Raw genomic sequence first — 11132 nt, forward strand, 5'->3', positions numbered from 1 at the left:
TTTGAAATGACAAGTATCAATGAAGCTGTAGGAAAGTTGACCTGAAAATATATACATATATGTGTATTATAATTTATTACGAGTCTGAATTTAAAGTTGTGCATTCTCTATGGAAAGTAGTTTGGTGCTGTTGAATGTGAAAGTCCGATGTAACCCAGAATTATACAGCAAGAGAATTTTTAAATTTAATTTTATATTTAATTTATTTTTTACAGTTCATATTCCATTCCCCACCCCCCCCCATCTGCCCTCTGTCTGCTCCACATCCCACACCTCCTCTCCACCGACCCCATCTCCACATGGATGTCTCCACCCCACCCCACCTGACCTCTACACTCCCTGGGGCCTCCAGTCTCTTGAGGGTTAGGTGCTTCATCTCTGAATGAACACAGACCTGGAAGTCCTCTGCTGTATGTGTGTTGGGGGACTCATATCAGCTGGTGTATGCAGTCTGTTTAGTGGCCCAGTGTTTGAGAGATCTCAGGGGTCCAGGTTAATTGAGACTGCTGGTCCTCCTACAGGGTTACCCTTCTCCTCAGCTTCTTTCAGCTTTTCCCTAATTCAACAACAGGGATCAGCTGCTTCTGTCCATTGGCTGGGTGCAAATATCTGCATCTGACTCTTTCAGCTGCTTGTTGGGTCTTTTGAAGGGCAGTCATGATAGATCCCTTTTTGTGAGTGCTCCATAGCCTCAGTAATAGTGTCAGGCCTTGGTACCTCCCCTTGAGCTGGATCCCACTTTGGGCCTGTTGCTGGACCTTCTTTTCTTCAGGCTCCTCTCCATTTCCATCCCTGTAATTCTTTCAGTCAGGAACATTTATGGGTCAGAGATGTGACTGTGGGATGTCAACCCCATCCCTCATTTGATGTCCTGTCTTCCTGCTGGAGGTGGGCTCTATAATTTCCCTGTACCTACTGTCAGGCATTTCATCTAAGATCCCTCCCTGTGAGTTCTGGGAGTCTCTCACCTCCCAGGTCTCTGGTGCATTCTGGAGGCAGAGGTCCCCCCAACCTCCTAATTCCTGAAGTTGCCTGTTTACATTCTTTCTGCTGGCCCTCAGGGCTTCAGTTCTTTCCCTTCACCCAATACCTGATCAAGTTCCCTCTCCCCACCACTACCCCCTCTGTTTACTTTCCCTCCCAGGTCCCTCCTTCCCTCCCTCCCCACTTGTGATTGCTTTCTTATCTCTCCCAAGTTAAACTGAGGCCTGCTCACTTGGGCATTTCAGCTTGTTGACTAATTTGAGTTCTGTGGACTATATCTCATGTATTCTGTGGGTTGTTTTACTGGTTTCTATTTTGTTTTGGCTAATATCCACTTATTAGTGAGTACTTACCATCCATGTCCTTTTGGGTCTCAGTTATCTCACTCAGGATGATATTTTCTAGTTCCATCCATTTGCCTGCAAGACTCAGGATGTCCTCATTTTTAATAGCTGAGTAGTATGCCATTGTGTAAATGAACCACATTTTCTGTATCCATTCTTCCATTGTAGTACACCTGGGTTGTTTCCAGCTTCACTGCCAGAAAATTAAAAATAGATGTTTTGTGTGTGTAAAATAAGGAATACTATATTATTGTACTATGTATGGCATCTTATTTGTCCATTCATCATTTGAGTGCTTGGATACTTTGCCACCTGTGATTGGTTGTGAAAAATGAATCCATGGAAATTCATGAAGAATGGTTGTTTAATGTATATGTTTTCTCATGTAATGAAAATGTTTTTGAACCTAGGTAGAGGTGGTGGTTATATAGCTCCACATATACTAAAATGCATTAGCTTATACACTTAGTGATTTGTGTGGCAAACAAATTATATGTTAATTTAGTTGTTCTGTTTAACTTTTATTTATTTACATGTATAAAGTGTGTTTGAGTGTGTGTGTGTGTGTGAGAGAGAGAGAGAGAGAGAGAGAGAGAGAGATTGTAGTTTATGCACCCACACATAAAAAGGGGGACAGAAAGAACATAACAGCAGAGACTCAAAACTAGTTAAAGTGCTAAAAAACAAGTGTGTTATCCTATAGTGTTCAACAGAAAGAGAATTCTTGAAAAAAAAAACACTATCCCAGAAGTCACCTACACCTTGTTCTCCCCATGTCCCTTCCTGGCCAGAGGTGTACATGGGGTACAAGTTGCAGAGTGGTTGCACATGTGACTCTCCTAAGGAGCAAGGGTTCTAGACATGTTCTCATCAGGGAGTTGTAGGTGCCTAACACCATCCAGCATGCCACCCTACTTGGGTGTCATTGGAAAAATGATCTCACAGTATTTGTGGTATTGAGTTGGGCTGGGTTTCTTACAGTTTGGCTTAGCTCCTGATGTCAGTGATGTGCAGAGTGACTGCACTGAAGACTGAGATAGGATTTGTTCCTAAAATGCCAGGTGCATCTATCAAAAAGTATTGTGAAGCTCTTCAGATAATCACAGTCAGTAATGTAACACCAAGTGGTGGATTTGTCTTAACCTTACTTAAGCCAAGGAACACCATATTGAACTGAATTTCTCCTTTGTACTCAGGAGGGGGTGGTCTTCAAAAAAAACCCCACTATATCTCATTATACCAAAATAAAAATGTTTTTTTTTAATCCTGTATTTTTTCCCTGTACTCCCTGTGGGAATCAGCATCAAGTCTACATCAACATCTGAAACAGCTACAGCAGCAGGGTAGAAAGCTGCTGCTATAGAAACTGCCCTGAGATTATAGCTAGAAAGAAAACAGAGATTCAATTAATTCAACATGGATTGGGAGCTCTGAATATGATTCTGAAGCATTTATAATGTTCAGTGATAAAGAAAAAGAAACCAAACAAGTACCTTGGCTGCAAGACACAGCGACATCAAACTGGAGCTGGGCTAGACGCCTTCTCCCTGCTGGTTAGCCCTAATAGTGCAAGAAGGCGCTCTGCAGGCTGTTGAGAGAGAATTGTCAACAGTAGTCTTATTCAGCCTTGGACCTTGTATGCAACAACACCAATGTGTGCAACAACACCAACTGGTCTGACAAGATGAACCTAGTGGTATGAAAGTGGCAAGTCCATTGTAGGGGTAACTAACCGCTTTCTGGTTAAATCTGATGCCTGCTTCACGGGAGTAAATTTATGTCTGATATTGTTAAACTTTATCAAAAGCCTGTGTTTAGGAGAATGAGGCGCTGGTGGAAAAGTTACTGCTGTTATTTTTCTAATTAGGTATTATGTGCCTGTCAAAGCACCTTCTAAATAACTATGCTTGTGCCCATAGATTACTGCTGCTGTCAGCTTTGGTCAGAAAAGCTCCTTTGTTCAGTGGTGAATGGTAACAGCAATGGCTCAAAACTGGTAAAAGTACTAAGAATAATTGACTGTTGGCTGGCTAGTCATAAATGGCATAATCTATATAACTCCTCCAAGGCTCAAGGAGCATAGTGGAAAGGGGGACAGAGAGAATATAAGGACCAAAGGGGGATGGGTGAAAGAGATGAAAAGCTGATTTCTGAACCCTGACTAATACACATGGCTAGTGTATTCTTGAACCCGGAGCAGCTGTGATTATGTGCAGAAGATCATCACAAGATTGAGCTTGTCAGCACACTGTCATGAAAAGAGGATGGGCTCATAGTTCCCTGACTCAGGATTTATACCTAGTTAATGGTTGGTTGGGGAAGAAGACACATTTTCATCACTCATGTAGCCACTAGTAAGGTACCCATTCTCCTATAAACAAATCCCCATTCATGCAAATAACCAAAATGAAACTCATTAGGTCACAGAACAGTAAAATGCAAACGTGGAGTCAGGGTTCTCTGGAAAGATATTAATGGGAGTGGGAGGGGAACAAAAGAGGGTAATGGATGAGGAATATGTTTAAAATACATTATACACATATATATAATAGCTTCATATGTCAATGGAAACCTGTAAGGACTGCACAGCTGTTTTCTAAATTGCCATAACTAAATTAAGAAGTTAGTAATTGAAAACTAAAGTATGATTAATTGGGCTTTTACTTTGTGTTACAGGAGATCATCAACTCTTTCTGGACTCTAGCCTGTCTAGGTTTGGATTTTTGGTTTTGTCCTTTTTTATTTGTTTGTTTGTTTGTTTGTTTGTTTGTTTGTTTTTAAGATCTTTTCACATCTACTGGGTTTTAAGAGATTATGGCTGGGGTTAACACAATTAGGGCACACCGTCATGCACTAGCTCCTCCAGGCCTGCATTCGATAATCTTTTTATTTTTAATTCTTCTTCCATATATTACATCCTATCTGCACTTTCCCCTCCTTCCACACCTCTCAGTCCATCCCTCTACTTCCCATTTCCCTGAGATCCACTCCTCCTCTGTTTTCCCTCAGAAAAGAGCAGGCCTCCCAGAGATAACAACTGAACATAGCAAAACAATCTGCAATAAGACTAGGCACAAGCTGCCAAATCAAGAAGGAAAATGGTCTCACAAACAAGCAAAAGAGGCATAGACACCCCTACTCCCACTGTTAGAAGTCCACAAGAACATCCAACTAAACAATCATAATGTACATGCAGAGGGTCTAGGTTACTGATTGTCACTCAGTCTCTGTGAGCCCCTATGATTCTGCAGGCCGTGTTCTCCTGGTGTCCTTGACCTCTCTGGTTCCTATAATCCTTCCTCCACTTCTTTTGCATAGTTCCCCAAGTTCTAACTGATTGCTCACCTGTGGTTCTCTGCATCTTCTGCAGTCTTCTTATATGTTATTCTATTTCTACCACCAAACAGAAACAAATAGATCATCCTGGGACTATAGATGAGACTGGTCTATTCCAGTAGGCCATATTTTCCTTCCTTTCATTCTCACAGGAAATTGACTACTTAACTCCATTAGAAATTTAAAAAATAAACTATTTTTCACCATTTGAACACTGGCTATGTATTCATTAATTTCTTAGGAATATATATATATTCCTAAGTATATAACATATATATATATATATTATATATATATATCACAAATATCACACACACACACACATACATATATATTCACTTTATGATGAAAGTCTGTTATATCATTTTAGACATAAGGCCAATATTACTGTATTGAGCATTTTTCCTAAAAACAACCTCAGGGAGATGGAAACTCCCAGAAGAACTGAGGTGGGCTCCTGTTATTTCATTTTCTGGAAATGTAAGGTGTAAATACCTTGTTCACTTGGGCTTCCATGCTAGCCCACTCTGTAAATTAAAGGGATTAAATGTATGCAACATGCCCACATTCTAAGGGATGAACTAGAGAATGGCTCAATTCTTTAAAATCCCATAATCCTCAAGAACAAAGCAAAGGCTTAAGCTAGTCAAACTCAGAAGCTAAGAAATGAATTGAATAAATACTTTAAGTAACCTTTCCCTTGGGCTTGGCATTTCTAAAGGACAGAAGGGGAAGCTTGGGGAGCAAGTGGGGTTCCTCATTGATTAATAAAGAACACTGGGGCAGTGTTCAAAAGAATCAATCATTTGTAACCTGAATTGTTTTCCACTCAGATTTCTACATTGTCAGTTAGTGCCTGAAATGACTTAGCTAATTTGCATTTAAAGATGTCAGGTGTTAAAAATACTTTTCACTACAACCTACACAAGCCCTGATTGGGTTTGTTTATTTAGTAAGTGAATTAAGGATTCTGAAAAATAATTATGGTGGACAAAGAGTTTGTTTTTAAATCGAGAAGACAGTGTAGCCACCGGTGAGAGACACATGATAGATTTAAAGGAAATGAAACAAGCACACAGTGAACACTGAAAAAAACAAAACAAAAACCATCAATGAGCAGAGCACAGAATCTTATAGCCAAAGTCCTTGTAGCTGGCTTTGAAAAAACATGCATCTTGTCTGATCTAGTCTAAGATAGATTTGATTCAGGCAGGTGAAGGTGGCAAGCCATCTGTCCAGGGGACTTGACTCAAGGAAAGGCCAGTAGACCCTCTCTGGATTTGAGGTGAGGTAAACATGAGAGGAGTGAAAAGAGTGACATGGAAGGAAAAGCTATAATCAGGAAATGGCCTCAGTAAAGAAGGGATTTAAGAGGAAGAGATCATCCGAAATGAAAACTAATTACAAGGGTATTACAGGAGTCAAATATGGAGACAAAAGCCTGAGTTGGCATGACAGCAGCAGTGTGAGAAGCAACATGCAGTCACATCAGGAGTTTATCTAGTTGCTGGAAGGCAAAGTAGCTAAGGTGTGGTGCCTTCCAGATGTGGTTGTAGCATGTACCACAGGTAGTGATGCACTCACACATCTGCTGACACAATAACAGCATTGTACATATGCAAACCCTCAAATTACATATCTTCTTACCCTTAGGTATTATTCTGAAATGACCCCTCTGAGTGTTAATACTCCACTTTCAGCAAAATGGCTTCAGTAACAACCTTTGTGTGTCTACATTTATATTGCTTGGGATTCTTAGAACCATTAGGTTCAGGACTGCACAGGCATTGGAAGGGACAGGAGAGAAGTACAGAGAATCAGGAAATTGAATAGAAATATGTAGCAGTGGGGGATGGGGAACTAGGGGTGGCCACTAGAAAGTCCTACATGCCAGGGAAGTGAGAGGCTCCCAGGACCCAACTAGGATGACTTTAGCTGAAATACCCAACAAAGGAGAGATAGAATCTATAGAGACCACCTCCAGTAGATAGGCATGGCCCCCAGTTAAGAGATGGGGCCACTCACCCATCTCAAAAATTTTAACCCAGAAATGTTCCTATCCAAAGAAAAGGCAGGGGCAAAAAATGTATCAGAGACTGAAGGAAAGGCCATCCAGAGACTGCCCCACCTAGGGATCCATCCCATCTGCGAGCAGCAAACCCAGACACTATTGCTGATGCCAAGAAGGAACTGACAGGAACCTGGTGTGGCTGTTCCCTGAGAGGTTCTATCAGCACCTGACTAATACAGATGCAGGTACTCACAGCCAACCATCAAATTGAGCCCAGGGAACCCAATGGAAGAGCAAGAGGAAGAACTGAAGGAGCTGAAGGGGATTGCAACCCTATAGGAAGAACAATATCAACTAACCGGACCACCCAGAGCTCCCAGAAACTAAACCACCAACCAAAGAGGTCACGTGGAAGGACCCATGGCTCCAGATACATATTTAGCAGAGGATGGCCTTATCTGACATTAATGGGAGGGGAGGCCCTTGGTCCTATGAAGATTTGATGTCCCAGTGTAAGGGAATACCAGGGCAGGGAGGTGGGAGTGGTGCGTGGGAGAGGAAGCACCCTCATAGAAGCAAAGGCAGGGGGCAGGGGGAGGGGAGATGGGATGGGGGGTTGTAGACGGGTAACTGGGAAGAGGATATCATTTGAAATGTATACAAATAAAATGATTAATAAAAAAGGATTAAAGTCCTGGTTACTTAATGTTTGAAAGAGAAAAAACAACCTAAATTTTCAGCACAGACTCTGTAGAATTCTCTGTAACAGTTCCTGAGAGTGGTCATACCTTGGAGTCTCCCATGATAGGACGTTCATTCGGCTTTTGGAGTATTGTTTCTCTTTTATCTACTCTTTGAAAATTACTTGTCAGTAACTTTTGTGGGTATTTAACTACTTTTTGAAATTGTTCTTCTCATCATTTCTAGGTTAGCTCTAACAGTTATCCAGAGCACCCATTATAACCCAAACTTTGGACTGGGCTCTAGCCCACCCCTACCTTTCCCATTCCTCCCACTGCCTGATTAGTTGGATGTTTTTGTGGGGCACCTAACAGTTGGAGTAGGGGTTTCTGTGACTCTTACCTTCTTCAAATAATAGACTCTCTCCTGATTGGTATTTTTTTCTTCATCTCATTTACATAGACACACCAAGCCAATCAGAGCCTGCCTGAGCATGCATGCATATGTGTGTGAGTGTGTGTGTGTGTATATATATATATATATATATATATATATATATATATATATATACATATCAGTTCAGTATTTAGCTGGTTCCAGCTCTGGCCAGAGGGATAACAAATAGAGAAACAGAAACGCTTACACAATGTGAGAATGTAACTCAGTATGGCTAAAAGGGGGGCAGAGAGATGGCTCAATGATTCTCAATGATTAAGAGAACTTCAAGAGGACCTGGGTTTGATTCCCAGCACCCATTTGGCTAAGATGACCTCCTCAGCTTTACTAGTTGTCACCACATTTTATCAGCCTTAGAGCTAGTACTTCAAGCAATATTTCACACCCATGGGCAATAGAAGGAGAGGTGAACATCTATAATACAATAGCCTTCTAAATGACAATTGGAAATGGCTCCCAGGTTATTGAATTGCTTTAGAAAGCATGTTCCTTAATGCAAACATTGAATTAACTAGTGCTGAAACTGACACGTTTAAAAATAACCATCCATGGACCGACTAATCAAGTAAACTCATTCAAAAGTGTGGCTCTCCCTCCCTGCCCGAATCTCCATCTCTTCACTCTCCACTAGGTCAGGGTCTACTTCTCATATATTAGATAGGAGGAATGAGTTCTAGTCTCTATATCACAATAGCATGACTATTAACTGACTGCATATTTAAAAGCAGCTAGAAGAGGGTATTTTAAGGATATGTGACACAGGAAAAACAGTTTGAAGTGATCAATAAATTAATTTCTCTGATGTGAGCATATAATTATTGCTTTTCAATTAAAATCCATTCACAGGGACAGTGACAGCATGCAAGGGCCTTCTGACAAGTCTATGCCATATGGGGTCCCAGTGCTGCGAGAGGAGGTGGGTGCATTCCCCAGCCCTAACCCAGAAGCTATCTCCACTTGATAACAGCTCAAAAAGGGAAAGTTTGTTTTCACCAACAGAGTCTCACTGGGTATACAAACCACACTTAAGAGCAGGACTCCTTGAAAAACAAAAAACAAAAAACAAAAACAAAAAAAAAAAAGAAGAAAGAAAAAGAGCAGGCCTCATATCCAACAGTATGAAATTAACTCAGTGGTTGTTTTAGAGAGTTTTGCTGTTGTTGTTTCATAATGCTTTGTCTGTTTTTTTTTTGGGGGGGTGTTTTGTTTTTTTTTTTAATCTACAGGTATTTTGCTTATATATTATAGTTTTATATCTTGTATATTTATGAGATTTCTATGTGTGCAAGTGTGTGTGTCTGCATCTGTATGTGTCTCTTATGCTTTTCCTTTGGCTTGTTTTCTGTTGTTTGTTTTTGTCCTATGCTGTTTTGGTCGCCTGTTTGTTTTCTAATGAAAAAAAAAAGGAGGGTATGGATTTGTGTGGGTGGGCGGTGGGGAAGACCTGGGTGGAGTTAAGGGAGGAAACCCATGATCAGGATGTAGTGTACGGGGAAGAAAACTAATTTCAATAAAGACAAAATTGAAAATAAAATCGACTCAACCTTAACAGTACATAAACACAAAAGAAAGAAATAGAAGTCTGTCCATGTGCTGGTTAACGTTCACTCCCTAAAAAAGATGTTTATCTCCATCAGTTTCACTGAGATTTTGAGGGTGTTCTTTTCCTAAATATCAGCCTGGCTTTGGATTCAGAAAACAATTAGATAAACAGAAAGGCTCATTCTGCCACCAGACCAAGAGCGTTGGTGCCCCCTCGTGGCTAATTGCGGTACTAGCCGTAGCCCTTCCAGATGAAACCATAAAAAGAGATGGCGCTCCAGAGCTAAAGTTTGAACAAGGCTTCCTTCTGTCTGGTTGTTACAGGCATAGATGAGTAGGTATGGTTACCATCCTCATATTTCAGATGAAAGGCTAAAACACACTTCTCTGGATTAGCTCTTGAGCTTTAATCTATACCTTCAGGTTTGTGGTCAAATGCACTTTTAGTGCAATATATATATATATATATATATATATATATATATATTATATATATATATATATATTCTGTCCCCTAATGCAGTAGTTCTCCACCATCCTAATGCTGTGACCCTTTAATACAGTTCCTCATGTAATGAGTTGCAACTATAAATTTATTTCGTTGCTAATTCATAACTGTAATTTTGCTACTGTTATAAATTGTAATGTAAATATCTGATATGGGACCCCAGAGAGGAAGGGGGTGTCACGGCCCATACTCAGAACATCCTCTATACTCTTACACTTCACTGTAAGAAAAGGAGATGCAATTAGAACATGCTAAAGGAGGACATAAACAATCAAGGCCCAGCAAAATGAAGAGAAAATGTGGACACTCGAAATCAGAAATTCAGAACCCTCTTCCTTTGTAACACTTGGTGAAATTGTTGACTACTTACCACTTGCTACAATGAAGGCTAGTTTACATCTTCAGACAGCATTCTGATCACCTACTATTCCGTTATCCACTCTTGCAGAAAGGATTTTCTGTGGAGGCATATGAGAGCATTGCTCAAATCAAAGCAATACATGAGGTATTTTGAGCTAAAAAGAAAGAAAGAAAGAAAGAAAGAAAGAAAGAAAGAAAGAAATTCAGAGTGACTTCCCATATGAAAGAGAATTTTACCTTCCATCCATGGCTGATTGGAGGGTATTTTTTTTTTCAGTCAGTCTCTAGTGATGAGAAGAGGGCTCACTCTCCCCAAATCTAGCCTGTTTAGCTGTATGTGTACAGGAACTTCATTCCAGCACAGAGAAGTTAGATAGCCCAGTGAGTGATGGAGGGAAGAGGACACCCCACCTATAGAGCTGCTCATTTAATAGAAACAGAGCAAATGTTGAGGGAGTGGGAAGCAGAAGGATAATTTTTCTGCAAAGACCTAAAGGGAACCAAAGGGAGTGGAAAACAGAAAGAGAAAAAGGGTATGGTGCAGCACTTAATAAAAACGTATTATATACTTGTATGAATGTGCTTTCATGGCATCCAGTACTATGTACAGCTAACATACACAAAGAAAAAGAAAAGGAAATTTCATTTTAATTTTGACTTTTAAAACAACTCATTTGGTCATTCTTTTGCTCAAATGAAGTACTTTTTCCAGCCTTAGAGCTGAACTACAAGTAATATCTCACACACACAGATAATAGTCTCCTCTTTTGTGGCCAATGGAAAGAGAAGCACATATCTATAAAACAATAGCCTTCTATTGCTCAGTAGACAATTCTAATTGGATTTCCTTGCCTCTAGTTTTTAGCATTTATACTATAATGTGTAACCATAATTTTTGGCTACTTTAGCT

General features: G+C 40.3%; 1 long non-coding RNA gene across 1 annotated transcript; it reads right to left on the bottom strand.

Annotated features, from left to right (window-relative positions):
• Positions 1 to 1485: 1485 nt before the first annotated feature.
• LOC115030098 lies at positions 1486 to 10373 on the bottom strand. Its single transcript, XR_003835726.1, has 3 exons — positions 10233 to 10373; positions 2822 to 2916; positions 1486 to 1521 (listed from the first exon to the last, which is right to left on the bottom strand). It is a non-coding gene; the product is annotated as an uncharacterized LOC115030098 (long non-coding RNA).
• Between the last annotated feature and the right edge of the window lie 759 nt (positions 10374 to 11132).

Source organism: Mus caroli, chromosome X (genome assembly GCF_900094665.2).
Source record: "Mus caroli chromosome X, CAROLI_EIJ_v1.1, whole genome shotgun sequence".
NCBI lineage: Eukaryota > Metazoa > Chordata > Mammalia > Rodentia > Muridae > Mus > Mus caroli.